The sequence below is a fragment of the Epinephelus fuscoguttatus genome, linkage group LG11 (genome assembly GCF_011397635.1).
Source record: "Epinephelus fuscoguttatus linkage group LG11, E.fuscoguttatus.final_Chr_v1".
In the NCBI taxonomy this organism is placed as follows: domain Eukaryota; kingdom Metazoa; phylum Chordata; class Actinopteri; order Perciformes; family Serranidae; genus Epinephelus; species Epinephelus fuscoguttatus.
Window position 1 is genome coordinate 28,413,284 of NC_064762.1, and position 21,729 is coordinate 28,435,012.

Below are 21,729 nucleotides of genomic sequence, written 5' to 3' on the forward strand. Positions count from 1 at the left end.
AATACCCAACTTTACAGCAGAAATAAACACATTTACAGCCTGGTACAAAAAACAATTTTGGTCTCTATGGCTAATTTCCTCGTTCATTACAACTGTATGGGGGTTGATTTTTACAGAACTCACCCATTTAAATGTTCTTAAGGCTTAAAGTTATGCATAATTAAGGATGTGGCTGTTTTCAGTGACGTGGATGCTGTCCATTGACAAGTCATTATCACAGCAATAAAGTTGGTCAGGTAATGTAACCATGACGTAACCCCAGATTGCCAGAGTATAAGCATAGCCTTAGCTGTTGCTATATCAGTGTGTTTTCCTTTCATGAAAGCTAAGTGTAACATGTTGGTCGCATAAATAAATGTTCAGCATTTAGTTGTATTGAAAGACACTATAAGGAGTTGGATGTTCAGTTTTTTTGTAAAGTGCGGTTTGTTTGAATGGTTTTAAGCCTGTTTTTTTTAGCATTATCACACTGTAAATGTACCATGCTAACCAAACTAGCAGCGAGTATTAGGATTATCATTTGCACCTCTTTATCCGCACATGGTCACTTCTGGCTCAAAAAATCCAAGATGGCGATGGCCAAAATTCCAAATGCAAGGCTTCAGGACAGGAGTCCACAAACCATTGGGTGATTTCAGAGTGGCTACGTCCATTATTTTATACAGTCTGTGGTCTGATGTGATTCTTAAGATGTGTCAAAGTGGTTGTTGGGTGTTCTGTTCAGTTTGTGAGGTGGTAGATGGAAACACGCAGGATGTGCTCAGTTGGACGAGCACAGTGATGACAGAGAAACATATTGGCTTTGAATGTTTCAGCACTATGAAAGAGACACAGACTTGAGCTGTGTTGGAAATCCTTTTTGCCAGATTTCATCAGAGTGTCTGATCTCTGAAAAAGTGTTATAATAGCACAATAGCATTTAGACTACTTTCTGCTCACAATAATCCAATGCAATGCTCCACAGCTGACAACAATTACTTCACACCTGTCAGTGGTGACGCAGAATTCTGATAATTTGTGAGCCTCCAAATTCTCAATTTACTGCCACTACCAACTAAACTATTTGGTTTCTGTTATTTAGAAAACATTGAATCAGTGAATAAGACACTGATATTTGACACAGCCTTGGTTTGAATGTTTCAGCAGCATGCAGAGAGACAAACAGACTTGGTCTGAATGTGACAGACGAGGGTTTGGCAATGTGATAATTACTGTGCGACGAGATTTTGCCATGTTTATATGGAGGTAGTGTTCCCACTGAGGACAGGTAAAAGCCTCGGTACTTGGTAGTGGTCACGAATGGGTCTTCCTGTGCCCTGAGAAACAGGAGCAGGTTGTGGTGGGTGTATTGAGAAGCAGATCCCACTGATTATCCTTCATTGATTAGTGTGTTGTTTGATGCAGACCACTTACCCAGCTGCTGGGCTTCTATCGCCATTGAAGTGTCACCAGTATTGGTTGAGGGAATGGCCTGAGACAGTCCTATGTCATCAGCATACCCAATGTCCTTTCTGTTGCCAAAGACAGTCACACCTCCTTGGGTGCTCTCAGGTGTAACCTCTGGGCACAACTCTATGTCATCCAGATGTGGCAGCATGTGGACGTGGCCTACTCTATCAAACATCTCGGACATGTCAGCCAGCACTATCACCATTGTTTTGTATTTGTAACCACTAAAAAGAAATGTGTGGCTTTAACAAGAGCAGCTGTGGTGCAAAGGGCTGGTTCTTACATTTCGACATTAGTTATGTGACTTTCAGTTTATTCATGTTGACTCTTTCCTGCATTTCCCTATATTGTCAAGCTATAGTTCGGTCCTGCCCCTGAACCTGGCGCAAATGGTACTTGCTCGCAGAGTGGAGCTGAGATTCATGTGTCAGCTTTCAAAGGAAAAATCTGGCTAAGGAAAATGAAAGGAAACACGGGAGATGGAGAAGAGAGAGCGACAGTACATCACCCAATTCTTCACAAAGAAAGGTGGGTCGCCGTGAGAGGAGGAAATGAACCTGTTCAGTCACAGTGAAATATAGTGAAATAGACCACATTTGCTCCCCTGACAGTTCATATCTTCACAGGAAATGCGCAGTGTTTGCATTCTGCTCCTCATAAAGCCGTCACTTAATCATCACAGGCAAACTTTTAGCAAACTACTTGTACTAAATCAGTTGTCCCTGCCTGGTACGATGACAAAGTACAGAGGCAGATTCATCTGTCTCCCCCATACCTCCCACTACCAATGAACCAGCCCTACTCCCAGCTGAGGGGGGAGGTGAGCAGCACTCTGTGAAATAACATGTCAGTTTATGATAATTAAAAGTTTGGTTATAATGTTATCAGTGGCGGAAAAAGCACTCCAATTTAAAAATAGAAATACCACAGTCTGGATTCAAAATGCTACTTAATACTTATCATCTATGTATGTTTATCAGGAAAACGTACTTAAAATATCAAAAGTAATAAGTGCTCATTATGCAGACTGGCTCCTTTTTAAAGTATCATAACCACATGAATATTAATTTTATGATCACAACATGAGCTACTGACATTTATTATAGAATATTATGTGACTCTGCTTAATGTTGTAATTTGTCAATGTGGAGCCAGTTTTAGATACTTTGGGAGCCCTTCTGTGCAGAGTTTGCATGTTCTCCCCATGTCAGCGTGGGTTTTCTCAGGCTACTCCGGCTTCCTCCCACAGTCCAAAGACATGCAGGTTAACTGGTGACTCTAAATTGTCCGTAGGTGTGAATGTGAGTGTGAATGGTTGTCTGTCTCTATGTGTCAGCCCTGTGATAGTCTGGTGACCTGTCCAGGGTGTACCCCGCCTCTCGCCGAGTGTCAGCTGGGATAGGCTCCAGCTTCCCCGTGACAGGATAAGTGAAAATGAATGTGTACTACTGGGTAGATTATTAGTATAATATTAGTGTAAAGTATTACAACAAATCACAGGTAAGTATAAGTGTAGATAAATGAAGTGGAATAAAAAGTACAATACGACATAGGTAGTTATTTAAGCTGTGACTGCGTCGATTGGGGTATGGCGTTGTGGTTACAGTATTTGTGCAGGATTAAAAAATACTTGAATGTTTCAGACACAGAGTGAAGCTTTCCAAATGTCAACCTCCTGAGGTGCAAAGTACTCCACAGTTATAAGCACTGTGACATGTCTGCTGCACAGTTGTTGTCATAGATGTGTCAGAAACAAATGACCCTGTCATCCATCTCTCTTCAGTGTTTTTCTTAACTGAGGCTCCTCACTGTTGTGAAGTGGTCGTAACTTTATGTCTGAGCAGAATAAAAATAATCTCTCTCCGCCACAGCAAACACATGAGTAAACATTTTAAATGTAAATGATGTCTGTTGAATAAACCTTGTTTGCGCTCTCAAAGTGACGAGTTGATTCAGTGTCTCACGTTTGTTTAATTGATGGCATAATGTTTGAGGGAAACATGTCATTAATCCAGACATCAGTGTCAATAGCTGCTAATATGACAAAGCTGTGAGTCAGCTCAACAGTAGAGTAGCCTCAGGGGACTCGCTCGCTGTTTTGTTGTTTCTCTAATGATCCAAAGGGACGATGTACGATCTGTCAGCTGGAGAGCTGTGACACACAGGAGTGTTTCTATGCACAAACAAAGCAGTGGAGATCTAAAGCTGAGTGTGATTCAGCACATGACTGGCCAATAAGACACATCCTGGGCAGGGGACCAATCGTACGCAGAGCCAGTGGTGGAATGTGGCCAAGTATTTTTACTTTACTTGAGTATTACCATTTTATGAAACTTTGTATTCCTACTCTACTACACCTTAGATGTAAATATTGTACTTTTTACTCCACTTCGTTTATCTGATGGCTTTAGTTACTTTCCATTACAGTTTTTCATCCCCTTCCTGTTCAGTGATGTGCTGATGTTGAATGTTTATGATAAACTGAAGAATTTTGTGTGTTGAGAAAATTCTCCTACTTCTTATGCCCGGTCCAGACGAAAGATTCGCCATGACACAAGCTGTCACAGGCAACTACTTGCAATTTGCCATTGTGTTCTAAAAACCTGCCAGTTCACACCAACGCAACTAGATGAGATGGTGTATCATCTCTATGCAACAACTCTCTGTACTTTAGTTCTGATTTCCAGCTTTCTCCACACAGTTTAATACATTTAGCATCAGACTTGCATTGGCCATGTCACTGAGCTAGTTCGCTGTCTCTGTCAAGTAGCTGTCCACAGGTCACTCACTCTACAGCAGGAAACACAACTTCATAATAAAGCTCTGTGCCAGAAATTCACTGCACTTTAAAATAAAGTGTGTTTTCTTCAAACTTGACATGTTAGTAAGTCATTGACAGTCCATTCAGAATGGACCCACTTTTGGACTGCGACCCACCAATTGGGAACCACAGGCTAAAGGATGCCCTATGCTACAGTATGAGACACTAAGGGGTGACAAAGCATTGGTATTTGACGACCTGGAAATGAGAACAGGTTGGTTTGACCTGTACATCCACTCAAACCTCCTACCTCTGCAGACTTTCTTGCTTTCATACTATGTCAGCGAATAATATTGCTGTGGATGGGTTTACACTGGAGATGGTTGAAAGCCAAGCATGTCTCATACGGATGCTAAAGGGTGCCTTGCGCATCAGTATCAGGCGCTGGGCAGTGTGACATGTGTTGGTATTTGACAACATGAGAGTCCAGGCTGTGTATATATCTACATTCAGTTGCCACTTCAGGAGGTACATTTGTTTGTCATTGCAGATATCTAATCAGCAAGTTAATGAAGCACTTCCTGGAGTCTGTTCAAACTGCTCCCTTAATATTGTGCTACCATCCCTTTTCCTGTCCTTTCACTCTCATCCTCTCACTTCCTCCTTATTTTTCCTGTGTACCTGCTTCCTCCTGCCATCCTTTCATCTCCCTGCAGAACAACACAGTACTCAGATTATATTCTGTTTAAACAAGAAGAATAGAGCAGAGCTTTAAATAGTAAACAACTTTCATTCAGCAAGCAGCAGATTACAAAACAGGAGAGGACGCAACCTCTGCGTTCCTGAAAATTCCCTTGTGTGTGTGTGTGTGTGTGTGTGTGTGTGTGTGTGTGTGTGTGTGTGTGTGAGAATCTGCTGAGCCACAATAACCCTGAAGGAGGAACTGTTTTTCTCTCTTGCGCTCATCTTTTATTGAACAACGGAGACAAGATAGACTTCAGGGTTTTTCCTCATATTTAGGATTTTTGCTTCCTCGTTTTAATACTCTTATTGAAAAAGTTCTCACACCTTCTTGTAAACAGTTTGATGGATGCTCCAGCATGCAGCATAATAATTGTGCAGTATATATGGACAACATGCACGCTGCAGTCGTGTCTGAATTCAATCCTCTCACAGAAAACGGATGAAGTATTGTACTGTGATTGTGTTCCCTGTGATATATGTTATCATAGAAAAAGCTGTTGTCTCAATTTATCTGTACTGTCCTCCCTCCACAGTCTCATTACTCTGCTGAATCCAAACCTGGATTCATTTCATTTTGAGTTTATATCATTGTCCCAACTGTTCAGCTTTTAAAGCCTCACTCTCACACAGCCGAAGGAGAAATCAGATTCCCTTTTTTGTTTTTGCAAACCAGGGCTGGGTATAGTTTAAAAGATGACGATACCAGCGCCCTTAAAGTGCAACCCGAAGTTTCAGTTGAAACTGGGCACTTGGGCAATGACTTGCGGCGTCAGACACTGTCAGAAATCTGTCCTTTAACGTTGGCATAATATGCAGCCGGTCCCCATTATAATTTAAAGGCGTTTGGGCAGTGTCAGCGGGAAACAGGGTGGGACATGAAAGAAATTTAAGGCAACAAAAGTCTGAGTAGGGCAGGTGGGAAGGGTGGTGGATGGGTCCAGCAAACACCAACCTTGGTCATGGACTTTCTAACATAAACTGACCTTCACCCTGGAGAGCGGTGGTCGTGCCCCGTAAGATTCTAAAGCCAACCCCTGTTCTTTACTCCTAAACCTATCCATGTGTCTTTGTTGCCTAAACCCAACCACGTGTGTTTGTTGTTGAAGGCAAAAAAAACATCAGTTTGCTGTGTTTTGACATGGCTTTCCAGAACATTAAAAACCAACGCACCCAGGGTACCTTTCATGTCATATCTGGACATGGAAAGTCCATGACTAAATATGTGACGAGGTCGCAGTGAGAATGTGTTGTAATGTGACACCGATGCTAAAAGTACTTTGATACCTTAAATTTCTACTTCAGTCGATACCCATCATGTAAATGGAAGCATTTGCAGCATTCATACGTTTCAACGTTTTGATGGCATCTGCACCCGACTTCACCTGGTTGTAGCTGCTGTGGTAGCGGGCCAATCGTATGTTGCATTAAATTGAAGAATGCTTACTGTGATTGGCTGCGAGCAGAACCATACAAAGTTATTTTTTTCTAGATCTTGCTACAAAAGAATGAATGCACATATCATTTGACTGGAGTAGTTTTGATACTACAGTACTTGGCACTAAGACATTGCGATTGACACCTTTTGAGACACTGAGTACCACTACCCAGCCTTACTGCAAATCACCTTTTGAATCATACTGGAGAAGGAAGGAACAGGAAAAAAAGACAAAGAAAAAGAGACAGAGTAAATGAGGGCATCTTCGTGCTGAAATGATAAAACCTTTGGTCAAGAAAAGATCAGTTTAAGTGTTGATGTTAACAAGAAATCAAGCAGATTCTCAAAGTTTCCCAGAGCACACGAACACGCCAGCAAACCGAGTTCCAGCCAACCGCAGACGTCAGATTAATTTTAGAAAAAGGGATAACCCATCCAAAAACACTAGAACGATCTCTGAATATTGCATGAAGATACATGAGTGCAGGAAACAGTGAAGTCACTATTCAGTAGTCAAATACAGTACAAGACATCACAGGGAGGAGTGGAATATGAAGTTTATATGGGATTTAATACTGCTTGACAAAACCCTGGACCATGGGCAGATCATGAGGCAATGGGCTCCTGGGCCCCGCCACCTCTGCTATGTAGGAGCAAAACACACAGACTTTGTGACTGGTTTGTGTCTTTTTGTAGTTGTTTGGGTCTCTTTGATTTAATTGTCTTTTATTGATGTAAATGTGTTTCTCCTTAAGGTTTGAGGTAATTTTATGTCTTTTTTTTGGTCATTTTGCATCACTTTGTAGTCGTTTTATACCTCCTTGAGGTTGTTTGTCTCTTTGTGGTTCCTTTGCATCTCATTATGGTCTTTGTATATCTCTTTGTAGTCATTGTGCGTCTCCTCCTGGTTGGTACCTGTTAATTTGAGTAACATTGTGTAAGTGAAAGCCATGGGACTCCTGACACTTTGGGCCCCTGGGCCTGTGCCTGGTAAGCCCATTCAGTAATCCATCCATGCCCTGGACAGTTTTACACAACCATTTTTCTTGTCCCCCTCTTGGCCTCAAGTGTACCACACTGTAATCAAGCTTTGACCCACCTACAAACAAAAACATAGGTATGTTTATCAGCCTACTGTGGACACCTGACGCCATCGCAACACTTTATCTCCAAGGACAAATATTAAACATAAAATATGTGAGGTTGACAATAGTTTGAAAAGTGCTATACATATTGAAAATCTCCCTATTGGCAAGTAAGTGCATAAAATATCTCCTTTTCCAAAAAATCTATTGTGGTCTGGGTTTTTAAGTCCCACATCATACAGTGTGTGCTGTGTGCATTGTTGTGTATTAGGTGTGCGTTTTCTAAATACCATGCAGACTCTATGGGGTTTCCAAGTTATGATCCATTTCAGAGCTTATTCATTACATAACTGTCATTATTGCCTCTGGTATACTGTACCGCACTCTCAGCAAAACACAGGGATTATAAAGCCTGATTATGTATATATGCATTTAGTACATGTGCATCAGTAAATTAAATGCGTGTACTTATAGAGCAGCTGCATGGCTTAAAGTTACATCACTCCGAGTATATGAACATTTTGAATACTCAAAATATGGAATTATATTAATATATACTGACTGGTAACAGCTGAGAAGCTGGACAATCACCGTCACTGTCTGTGCTCATCGATAACAAAAACAGCATGTTGAATTCTAATGGCACCTGAATGTAGAGATTATTGTTCACTTTTCTCTTTCAATATTTTCATATAATAATATTCTAGTAAAGAAATCTTTACATTTGTATTTAATGTTCAAAACAGTCATGGGTGTTTGAATTAAAGGATTTTTCAGTTATGCAGTGTACAGGCAGCATCATTTTTAGAGCTAATGATGCCATAGCTTCATCATGATGAATATTCAGATTACCCTCCATTGATGCAGTAATGTGTCTGTCTAGATTAACACACACACACACACACACACACACACACACACACACACACACACACACACACACCTGGCACCTATATACTTGTGAGTACTCTAACTGACATAATGCAGTCCCTGTCCCTTACCCTAACCTTAACCATCAAAACTCAATGCCCCATCTCAACCCTAACCTAACTCACATTGGTTCTCATAAAAATGGATTAAACACACTCAGACAGACGTGCTATTGAATGGAGTAAAGAAAGGAAGGAACAAAAATACAGAAACTAAGGGCTCATTTATGCTCAGCTTTACATATGTATATGAACACAAACAGAGCCTTCTGTCCATACAATGCATTTAGCTGCATTGTATGCATTGTATGCATTTTCAGACGCCTCATTTACACTTGCGTTATGTGACCGGTGTCTGTAGATATGCCATGAATATATGAATGATGCCTCTAGTGTCCAAAGCAAGGAAGTGCATTTTTTTACGGCTGGATAGAAACCTAATGGAAACTACCTGTAGCTGTGGGGGAGAGGCGAATTTTGCCTGCTTTTTGCCATACAGTAGTTTAGAATATACGCTTGGAACATTAGCGGGACAGAAACAGGACCTGCCAGGAATGCGGCATGTTTGGTGAAATATTTATATTAATTTAATCAGGCAACTGCATCTGCATCGAAGAAAATGGCATGTTAGCCAGTTAGCTGCCTGTTAGCTAAAGTAGCACACTTCTGAACGTACTCGAGGCAAAATCTGGACCGAATTATTACGGATGGGAGGAATTTCGCAGGCATCTGATATCACAGAGATTCCCACAGGAATTAATGGACTTGCAGTTGCCTTGTCTCAGTACATATATGCAAGTTGGAACAAGGTGTACAAGTTTGCGGACAGATAAAACAGAGCATTATCTATCCCATATTGTGATGTATATAATGGCTGCAAGGAACACCGCCATCTACAATGCTACCTCTGTTTAAAAGTACAATATTATGAGCCATATGTGTACCAACAAAAAGTTATTTCACAACAGTTGGGCACATTTCCAGCAGTGTTTGCAGTGAGCAACGTCGATATTTTAAGACCAAACCTAATTGGTTTTTGTGCCTAAACCTAACCACAACCAGAATTTCACAACATAAAATTGAAACATAAAGAAATAAAGGGTCAACATATCCACTACATATGAAACACAGAACTGTGACACATCTGGTTTTTGCAGAGATGTACAATACCAACGTTGTGGCAGCTGGGTTGTTCCTAGCTGTCCGTCCATTTCACTCCGACTGAAACACATACTGTATATAGGTACATATCCCATGAACAACAGCATGACCATTCATCCTTGAGCCACTGAACATTAGGCTGACAAAATAATTTTAACTCACGCCTTGCATACTAGCTTTCTGCAGGGATTTCATTGCCTTTGGACAGAGCCAGGTGAGCGGTCTCTTTTCAAGTCATGCTAAGCTAAGCTAACCAGCTGCTGGCCGTAGTGAGTAGTATCAATCTGCTCATGTAACTCAAGTGAATAAGAGTGTTTCCCAAAGTTTTGAATCACCAGTATGCATTTAGAGAAAAAATACATTTCATCAACAGAACTTTCAAACATGAAAACTCAAAAGCCATTATTATTTTTTTACTTAATTCCTGTTGTTTCTCAACCTCAAGCCAAGCCCGACAGGTCGAAACCATGTTAGGGCTGAAAATGTGCACTGATTGGCCAGGGTCGGCTCAGGCTCAGTATTTTATCAATGGTCTCAGGCCAGGTTTGGGCCTCAGCTGGGTCCATGTCATTGGTTCGACAGCCCATTAGTCCTACTGTCCGCGGTGCTGAACGGCTTGAGGCGGAGCAGGCTCACGGCTTTTGAGTTTGTCACTTTCTTTTTCATTTTAACCCACACCATGATCTTTTCCTGACCCTAACCAAGTGGTTTTTGTGCCTAAACCTAACCAGACCTTAACCACAGGGCATCATGATGATTTCGGAACAGACTTCGGAAAAATGAGTTTAATATGGTCGAACCAATGGGATGTCGAACCAATGGGCAGTTCCCCCTCAGCTCACACAGGTCAATTCAATTTAGGCTGTCATTTTTTTCATCCTGTTGAGAACTCTAGCAATAATCCAAGAATACAGGCATTTGTCATAACCCCAACAATCCCCTCTGGTGACCAACACAAAGCAGCCAGCGCCCTCTGTGGTATAAACTGCGTGACTCCCAAACTTATCCAACAATCATACACAGCTGCAATATTGCAAACCACGTGGAAACAACACGGAGGCAGTGTTTGACCTTTAAATTCAATATAACACACCAGAGCACGGAGAATAGTAAATGATTTGTTTCTACCCTCTAACCAATCGCTGGTTAGAAAAAACTTTTATTTTCTGATGCATGGTCAGTCTCTGTTTGTTTATTGTTGCCTTTGACAGAATGTCCTTTTCATGTTTTGAAAGGAAAAATGTGAGAAATCACTCTGAAGCACCAAAAAATATACAGAAATATCGACTCCAGTCCTCATCAGCTGCAGCCTGACATTGTCAATAGTCTCATTGTGCATCCTGAATTTTAATTTCTGGGTTGCAGTTAGCATCATTGTCTGAGGAATGAATTATTAGTCGTACCCACTGGATCTCATACTGTTGGGTCTGAGTCACATCCAGCTCCAGCTCAAACTTTAAATAACTGCTCCTGTAGTAACTCCACATCAGGGCTGCAGCAGCTCCAGCAGGTCGGTGAGACAGCACAGGACACTGCTGCTCAGCACAGTGTCCCAGAATACATTCAGAGGTGAATAACAAATCTCCTGCTCTTCCTCAGAGTACAATATCAACCCAGTCACCAGAATAAATGTTGGCATTGTACGTTTCTACAAACCATAGATATGTTATATCTGCACATTTCGTTTGTAGCGAATATGTGGAAATGTTAATTTTTCAATTTTATGTAGTAATAATGCTGTGGTTACTGAGTGGTTAGGTTTAGAGTCTGGCTTAAAATATCCAGCATCGTCACCACAACCACCACTGGAAATGTGTCTATGTTAAAAAAGCCAGTTATTGTCATCTGCTCCAGCCATGCTACTTAAAGTGTGTACATTACATAGCCTACACTGCTACATGTAGCTACATGCTAATGTTAGGAAAACCTATATCTTGGCTGCTGATGTGGTCAATTTCTCCCTAATTGTCCCCTGTGCTAAGTCCCGCCCCTCCAGTTGCCGACTGGCCAATCATAATGTAGCAACAACAACAACAACGCAGCTGTGCTCCATTGACTCTAATGCAATTGTTTCAGATTTCCTTCATTTTCAGGCTGGTTTTGTGGATTTGGAGCTAAATGTTGTGCCTGGGGCACATCGTGTATTAATGATACTCCTTACCTGGAGACACTGGAAAAAGACATACATTTCTTCCCTGTTCCAAAACCAAAATCAAACCCTGAAAAGTGTAGGGTTAGCTAGCTAGCTACTGAAGATATAGCCTACTGAATGTATACACATGCTGCTTTTGCTTTTTAATGATTATAACAGTGAATAAAGACCAACCCTGCTTTACAGGAACCAGTGAAGGGAAGCAGGGAAACTTTGCTGATATTCAACCAGCTGTGTGTCATCACAGTGTGTGCAGGTGAACATTGTTTGACTTCCCCCAGGAGATCCCTGCCCATTTGGTGGCAGAGCTCCGTGTGCTGGCAGCAGCATGGGGGTGAAGCCAAACAGTGTTCATCTGCGCACACTGTGATGCCACACAGCTGGTTCAATATCAGCAAAGTTTCCCTTTATATTCATTGTCTTCTGTGTCTATCAGCAGTGATGTGGTGGTTCACTTTTACACTGTGATCTGTAGCCTATAGTTCGGCTTTAGCTTCTAACTATCTTTGTCTTTTTAACCTGTTGTTGCTGCTGAGTCAGTTTGACATCCTGGATATATCCTTCAAACACAGACTGTAGACCCCTCTGTCTGCTTCTCTCTGGAATCACTGTTTCATTTGTCCAAAAATATGATAATATTTCTTCAGGGAGTGCAGTTAGTTACAGTGTGGGCCCCAATGCTTTTTTGACAGTTTGTCAGAGCATCTCAAAGGGGCGGGGCTTAGCAAAAGGTCAATTTGGGGTCAAGTTCCTGCTGGAACATGTCCTATTGTGTTCAGAAGCTTTTAGTGTTGATTTTAAACGGGAGAAAGTGCTGCTATTCTCTGGTGCTGTCATTCTCTGGCTGCAGTAATGGTGTAGAGACACCAATATGGAAGACCTGGAAAGACTGACACTGGGCTTTTTTAGGGAAAGGGGGGCTTAAAGAGACAGGCGCTAAAAGGAGCGTCTCAGCTACAGAGTGAATACAAGTATTCCAGTGCAGACGATATGAGGAAAAGAAAATGTTTTTCGACTATTGAAGCATGCGACCATATTCTAGTAGTAACAGTAATACAATTACAAACCTTAAAATGAGCATAATGGTCCTCTTTAATGTAATTTCTTCTCTCTCAGTTGCTAATAAGTTTCACAGTCTTGGCTCAACCTAAAGCTTTTCTCTGTCCAAGATTCACAGATTATTTGGTAGTATGGCAGCACAGTTTGCTCCCATTTTCTTTCCTGTTTTCATATTTTTGTCAAGCTGTCATTTTTCACCGTCCATATGGGCAAAAACCAGCAAACAGGATGACATTACAGCAATAAAAATACGTGCCATTTGGCAGCAACATATAGGAGAAATAAGTCTTCAATAAGCCTAATATGTGTCTGCTCTCCATCTGTCCAATTCATAAATAAAAAAACAACAAGTTATTTTCAAAAATCTGATAGAAATGAAGAAGTTGTACTTTGCTGGTTGTTGCTGCTTTCTGGACAGTCCAAATAAAGACAAACTAACTGAGGACACATGTAGGTAAGCAGGACCCTTCATTGTAAATCATTGGATGGTAAATTAGTGTTAAAAAAAAAACACACAAATTGAAATTAACCAAAAACCTAGCCTTTATACTGTGGTAACATGGAACCTGCATGTTTTTTAATGAAGAAAATGATCACCCTTTAAAAAGACATAAGGAACTTGAGGCCTCCGCTCTTTAGTTGCATGTTAAATCACTACAGGCGACACTTTTCAGCTGTGAATAATGGATGAACGCTACAGTCCTCCGCACTTTGCTAACAGTGAGGATGCTGAGGAGGAGAGAGACTAGATGTGGATTTACTCTTCGGCATTCTCCATAAGCTGGCAGGGGAGCAGAGGGATGACAGCAGTGACACAGTGCCTTTGAATTCATTTCCATACACACACACACACCAGCACATACCAGCTGAATCCCTAAACAGTCCATACATACATATGCATGCTTGTTTGGCACTCTGCGTTATCGAGGGAACTGTCAGTGGCGTTTCCTCTTGGGACACCGGTGAGGAGATGAAGAACAAAAGGTGAGGAGTAAAACGGCGAGGATGCAGCGGTCCCTCTTCTCCCGCTCCTATTAGTGAAATTTATGTTTTATTTCTCAATTATTTATAATTTTTTACATATTCAGCATATTTAAATTTGACCATTAGGTATGCGATTGTGTTAGTAAATGTTTAATACTGCGCGCCGTGCAGTACGCCAGAAGTCAAGTATAACCAATGGATATAATTGTGAAGGCTGTGATCACGTGGCGTATGCCTGATGGGAGTAAAGAAGAGAGTATAAAGGATGAAAGCCCACATAAGCAGGCAGGTTGGGGTGGTGGATGGGTCAATCAAACGCACAGCTTTTCCCCAGGAAACTGGTGTTCATGTCCCATGAGAAACCAAGTGAACTTTGAGGTATCTTAAGGTATGTAAATATGTCATCACGTCATCTTTCCTGCTCTGTTTTCCCTGCAATGTACTTTCCATTCATTCCAATACTCACACCACCGCACTATTTAGTATTTCAGAAAAGAATTTGGGCTACGTACTTTTCATTTTTACAAGGTACTACATACATTGCCGTTTCCAACATGTTCACAACAGTAAAATGACATCATTTCTTTTTCATTTTTATTTTGACAGTTGGGTCCTTTTCTTGTTGGCAATCTGTGGGAGTGTTTTGTTCACCCTAAACAATTAATATTCCTAACATTACTATCTATACGATTGGTCATCAATCACTTGATTACAGTGTCATCTGTCGTTACAGCTTCTGACAGCTGTCAATGAACTGCCATCTGTTTGCAGCTCAGTCAATGTGACGTATCTGTTGCTACACAAAGGATTGTGGCTGTTCTTTCCAGTGCCCATACTATTATACTATATAGTATGCCAAAAAAAAAAAAAAAGATTCAGTGCAGCGGAAGATGCGTCACATCAACTGAACTGCAAACAAATGACAGCTTGTTAACAGCTGTCAGAAGCCACAGTGATGGATGACAACACATTTAGGTGACTGATGTCCACTTGAACGATAATGATAGTAATATTAATTGTTTAAGAGAACAAAATAATCATAAAGATAACCAACAACAAAAAAATAATCAACTTAACAGACAGAAAAAAATGCATATGTAATTTTATTGTTGTGAATGTTAGAATCAGGTTATAATATAATATATATTGCAGTGTTACACCAGCAGAGCTCTCCAGATTGACCTCTGTCTCTCAGAAAAGTAACAGATATATGAGCAAGAGGGTCAAAGATAGGGTATAATGTTATGAAGAAGTAGTATGTCCCAACTGTATGCATACTGCATGCAACAGTACATGCTTTCTAAGGGTAACTGCTGTAACTCCAAAATGTAAAAAGTAGGCCTATGTGATTTGGGATGCAGCATGGGTTAGAATAACCAGAAAAGCATGCTGACTTATACAAAATGCGACTGGATGCAGTAAAACATCCTGGTATTTTGGCATGCTGCATTTGCTGCAGTAACGTGTTACAGATAACCTCAGGTATAAAAATAAGAAAGGAATAAAAAAATAAAAAAATATGTGTAAACTATCTAGCCTTGGCTGCACTTTCTGACACAGAGGCACAAGTGGAACTCTACGGAGGATACATTTACAGATGTCCCAGATTTGGGTAGGAATCAGGTTTTATATGTCAAGTAATTGTAGTGTTAACCTGAGGTGTCCATTCTGTTTTTCTGAGCCTGAGATCTTCTATGAACAGTCTATTGTGCATATCCACTGCCAAATTTGCTGATAATGGGCATTATCCTTTTTACTACTGTTTTGTTTTTGTTTTTTTTGTTTTTTTTTGTGATTCGTTGATTTAGGTTTCTTCAATTACCATTGTGGGATTGTCAGCAGCAATTTTTTTTTTTACAAGCCATAACTCTGTTTCCCTGGTAACACCTAGGGGTTTACTTAAGACCTGAAACAATCATTACTGCCCCATATGATTCTTGTGCAATTGACACGTTATTCACTACTCCAGTCAATAGGATGAACACCAGATACGACTTAGCAATGGGAGATGTTTCTAGTCCACTCAGCTCATAGAACCCTTTGGTTCAGCTGTTAGCCAGAGAGCTAATGCTATGCTAGCAGAAGTCAAAGTCAATAATATTGCATACAGTTAACAACAGTATATTTAACAAGATGTTTAACAACACGACTAGCTAGCTAACGTCATTGTCCCCAAAATCAATGTTGGATTTTCAGGAACAAACAATACGCCCTGTGTAATGTTACTGTTGGCTGCAGCCTGAAGTAGTGAGTTGAATAGCCAATGGGATATTAGATGATTGTTTAAGTTCATAGAGGCAGTGTAGTACCTGCAGTGTGTGTTATAGTCTCCATCCTGTGGTGTCCAGTAGATGCACTGAAGGACTTCTCTCAGTGTTGTAAATAAATTGTAAATAGAGGCTTTGACTGCGTCCCTGTTTTCCGTATGATACAGGTTAATACTATTATGTAGCCAGCACATTAATTTAGAAGAGACATTTTCACTGGAGCTACTTAGTCAGTGTCCATTAACAGTCTTTATTTCAGAATCGAGTATTCACCCAGACCATGGTATACTATTGAGCTAACTTCATTATCCTGCCCCACGACACACTACAGTGCCTGTAAACTCAAACCACATGGTCTCAAAGGTGTCTTGTTGGGTTGCTAAACAATTTTCTGAAACACATGCAGTACATTAGCATAATTGGATTCTCACAACTAAATTTATTCCTGATATATTACACAAGTTGTGTCCTTTGAGCCCCTATAACTGCCAAAACTGGTGTGACATTATTGGATTGAAGCTGAGAATGAGCAGTACATTTTGTGTACAGTAAATCTTCCTTCTCTTGTGCCAAAACTTTCAAAACTGTTGGCCCATTATGCTCATATGTGTGTATATCTCCACCACAGTTATCTTTGTCAGAGTGGGAAAGCCTCTTAAACAGTATTTAGACTATCACAAGACATTAAAAACTTCTACTGGAAGCCAAACTAATAAACTAGTTTTAGAGGGATTCAATAACATAATCCTACAACAGGAAGAGCTTGTTGGCTGGAGATCTGATGGAAAAATCTAACTCAAACATTAATTAGATGAGAAAAATAAATGCTCACACTGACCACAGTGTTGTTGTTGGCACTCTGTTGCCACATACAGCTGCTTAGAAGCCTGACTAATGTGTCACAGGTGAGTTGGTGCTGTATTAGTCTTTACTGGAGCTGCACTCGTGATCTGACTTATCTGCTTTGAATTGATCTAATACTTGTTTCCTCTGTAAAACTTGCTCACACAATAACCTTCTGTGAAGTTATGCAATTATGTTTCAATCTGATCGTTTGCCCTCCAGTGTTAACGCCGCACGCTGTATATTTCGGTGAGCAAAGAGAGATTAGATTGTTGTGGTTATTATGTTGTCAACTTTATTACTTTTTGGGTGAGCCACCAGGCTCACCTAATTGGATTGTGGTAGTCTGTATTCCCTCGGCAAGAGGAAGCTTAAACCTATAAAATATTCCAATTATTAAGCTCGGAGAAGTGAAGCGGAATGTGTGCCTCAATTTTAGATCCGCTAAAAATAGAAACACAGATGGGTGACAAACAAGTGTGTGTGTAAGTGTGTGTGTGTGTGCGCCTATGTGTTTGCAGTTACCGAATCAATCCCCAGTACACAATGGGAAACAATAGAGAGCAGTCCATCATTTTGTTGCACCAGATGCAATCCATATTCCCCCAGCTCTCCCCATTTTCATTTTTCTCCACAGTACCGAACATCTCCTGCGCTTTTTTTCCAGCTGCAGTCACCCTTAGTGTGTGTCAGATATAAAAACACAATACTCCAAGTACACACACCTACACTCTCGTCATATATCTTCATTAGCCTTGCTTTGCTCTGTCATGTTGCGATTAAAAAAGCTGATCTCAGATTCAGTCGGCTAAAGCTGAGCCAGCACGTCCCTCTTCATTATTCATTAAGAGCAAGTTAAATGAGGATGTGCCCCATTTACAAATCATCACAAACAGTAATCACTCTTAACATATACGTTGGCACCACATACATATTCAAAACTGACTGACAGCCAAAACATGAAGCCATTAGTCTGTGCAAGGACCAAAGCAGGGGTGGGTAATGTGATGTAGATGTGCCTCGTGATACTGTTTAAACTCAAGTAACGATCTCTAAAGTCATTGCAGGACTGCTTTATAGCAATATTTACACTTGTTTTGCATTAATGGGATGTTATGTGTTGATATCTACGGTGTTTAAAGGCTCAGCTCACCTTTACAGAAGTAAAGTTTCCAGTTATTCTGGCTGATTAAACCTCCTACCATGGTCTGGGTGAATTCTTGATTCTGATTGGCTGCAGGGTGTCTATTAATTCTGATAATGGACATGTAGTGAGTAGTTCCAGTGAAACTGCCCGTTCACTGTTCCACATTAATGCGCTGGCTACAAAGACCCTTTTACTGTTAGTAAGCAGTATGGTGTTTTTGGTGGGCGGGGCTTAGCTGGAGGCAAAACAGTTCTCCACAGACAGTAGCTAGCACTAGCTAGCAAGTTCTGTTGGCTTGTTTTAGACAGTAAGATGATGTGAGTAGTGCATTTAGAAATACTCATCCGATTGCTGGCACGCACTCTGGCACAAACTGGCCCGTTCGTAAATTTGGTGTTGGAATGTACCGTTCGGTTATTCAGAGCACCACGCTCTCCGAGCAGCGGAGCGTTGAGCAGAATGAATGTATGACTAACTGAACCGCTCATTAATTCGTACAGAAGTATAAAGCTCAGTTTCTTCAACCAACAGGGCTCTCATTTTAGTGTAGAGCATCAGACTGAATTTACAAACGCACCATGTCAGGTCACTCACTCTCTGGGGCCTTGAGTGTTACTTGAAAAAGTAAACACTGACCAACGGGACCAGACTGGCTGACCCGTATGCTCTCACTCAGTGGATGGATGATTTGACAGGACTGCTGAAGGTGAGATGGCAGCTTTGTGGTTGATTACTATGCCAGTCTAACAAAGGAGGATGACACTTGAATGGCTTCTTCAACTTTGTTTTGCTATTGAAGCTAGCGCTAGCTAATGCGCTGAAAAGTTAACTTTATGGAGAAATCCAATATTCCTCTTAAAACCTTCCAAATTTCTGATTAGGTGGACATGATAACCCTTAACACACGTAATGTTATTAATCCCTACTACAGGAAATACTTTTTCCCTAACCTGATATGAAGTGTGCGCTCCACATGTGAGCATTTTTGATGATCACCTCCGTGCTGTCCTTTGGTCTTATCACATTTAATCATAATTGTCTTGGTTTTTGTTGACGATAGAATTTAAGTTTTGAGCCATGACTCCTCCTATTCTGGCTCCCAATAACATAACAAGATGATATTTTAAGACTCCTATGTAGCCTACAGCCCTGTGGTGGAGAGTCGTGTTTGGCCTCAAGCTAACAAACTGACATCATTGTGACGTTTGACCTAAAAGGGTCTATAAACTATGACTACATATAAAGATGGACAATGGCTCCTCACTTCCTCCCATTGTACAAAAATGAAGCCAAAATATCGCAGATTCTGCCGCTGCCATCTTGAGCTGTTCACTTTATTGTGAGCCTGTGGGTGCTTCTCAAAGTTAAGGAAGGATCCTTAAATAGCTGAATTTCAAGGAGGCTACGTCATCGACATAGGCCACCTGCCTAAGGACTGTTCCAAAGTCAAAGATCCTTCAAATCCTACTGAGGAGAGTCCTTTCTAAAGAGAATTTTCAAGGATGTATGTGTGTATCCTCAGCAGGCATGAAGTACCCACAATTCTTTGCGCACAATTTGCCAGTGGAGCTTGACAGTATTCTCACCAAGGAGGGATCCCTGACTTTGAGAAGCACCAAGAGAATGCGCAGTAGCGATCTCCGCAGTATAGAGTCCCTGATGGCAGACCAATCGCGAGCAGCGCCATTGATCCCAAGCGCACCATTGGCACACACAGTTGTCAGAAAACAGAACACCAGCATATTTGTCGTTGTCGTCGTTGTCGTCGTCCTCCGCTTATCCGGGTCCGGGTCGCGGGGGCAGCAGCCTCAGCAAGGAAGCCCAGACAGTCCTCTCCCCAGCCACTTCCATCAGCTCTTCCGCGGGAACCCTGAGGCGTTACCAGGCCAGCCGGGTGATGTAGTCCCTCCAGCGTGTCCTGGGGCGGCCCCGAGGTCTCCTCCCGGTTGGACATGCCTGAAACACCTCCCAAGGGAGGCGTCCGGAAGGCATCCTTACCAGATGCCCGAACCACCTCAACTGGCTCCTCTCGATGTGGAGGAGCAGCGGCTCTACTCCGAGTCCCTCCCGAATGTCTGAGCTCCTCACCCTATCCCTAAGGCTGAGCCCAGCCACCCTGCAGAGGAAACTCATTTCGGCCGCTTGTATTTGCGATCTCATTCTTTCGGTCACTACCCAGAGCTCGTGTCCATAGGTGAGGGTTGGAACGAAGATCGACCGGTAAATCGAGAGCTTCGCTTTCTGGTTAAGCTCCCTTTTCACCACAACGGACCGGTTAAGCGCCCGCATCACTGCTGACGCTGCCCCAATCCGCCTGTCAAGATCCCGAGATACTTAAACTCCTCCACCTGAGGAAGGACCTCCCCCCTGACCTGGAGTGGGCAATCCACCCTTTTCCGGCTGAGGACCATGGCCTCGGACTTGGAGGTGCTGATTCTCATCCCGGCCACTTCACACTCGGCTGCGAACCGCCCCAGTGAGAGCTGGAGGTCACTGTTTGATGGAGCTAGGAGGACCACGTCATCCGATAAAAGCAGGGACGAGATTCTCCCATCACCGAACCTGACACCCTCCACCACTCAGCTGCGCCTAGAAATTCTGTCCATAAAAGTTATGAACAGAACCGGTGACAAAGGGCAGCCCTGGCGGAGTCCAACCCTCACCGGGAACAGGTCCGACTTACTGCCAGCCACGCGAACCAGACTCATGCTCCTTCGGTACAGGGACTGGATGGCCCTTAGCAAGGGGCCACCCACCCCATACTCCCAGAGCACCCCCCACAGGATGCCCCTGGGGACACGGTTGTAAGCCTTCTCCAAATCCACAAAACACATGTGGACTGGTTGGGCGAACTCCCATGCCCCCTCCAGCACCCTGGCGAGGGTAAAGAGCTGGTTCACGGTTCCGCGTCCGGGACGAAAACCACATTGCTCCTCCTCGATCCGAGGTTCAACTATCGACGGACCCTCTTCTCCAGCACCCTGGAGTAGACCTTACCGGTAGGCTGAGGAGTGTGATCCCCTGTAGTTGGAACACCCTCTGGTCCCCTTTCTTGAAAATGGGGACCACCACCCCGGTCTGCCACTCCAGAGGCACTGCCCCCGATGTCCACGCAATGCTGCAGAGGCGTGTCAGCCAAGACAGCCCTACAACATCCAGAGCCTTGAAATATCCGGGACGAATCTCATCCACTCCCGGGGCTCCGCCGCCTCGGAGTTGTTTCACCACCTCGGCGACTTCTGCCCCAGAAATTGGGACCGCCCGAGACCCCCGTCTCTGTTTCCTCACTAGAATACGTGTTGGTGGGATTGAGGAGCTCCTCAAAGTATTCCTTCCACCGCCCGACAATGTCCCCAGTTGACAGCAGCTCCCGCCCCACTGTAAACAGTGTGAGCAAGTTGCCGCCTTCCCCCCCGAGGCGCCGGACGGTTTGCCAGAACCTCTTTGGAGCCGATCGATAGTCTTCCTCCATGGCCTCACCGAACTCCTCCCACGCCCGAGTTTTTGCCTCCACAACTGCCGCCGCCGCGCTCCGCTTGGCCCGCCGGTACCCGTCAGCTGCTTCCGGAGACCCACAGACCAACCATGCCCTGTAGGCCTCCTTCTTCAGCCTGATGGCTCCCCTCACCTCTGGTGTCCACCAGCGGGTTCAGGGATTACCGCTGCGACTGGCACCAGCGGCCTTGCGGCCACAGCTCGCAACCGCCGCCTCA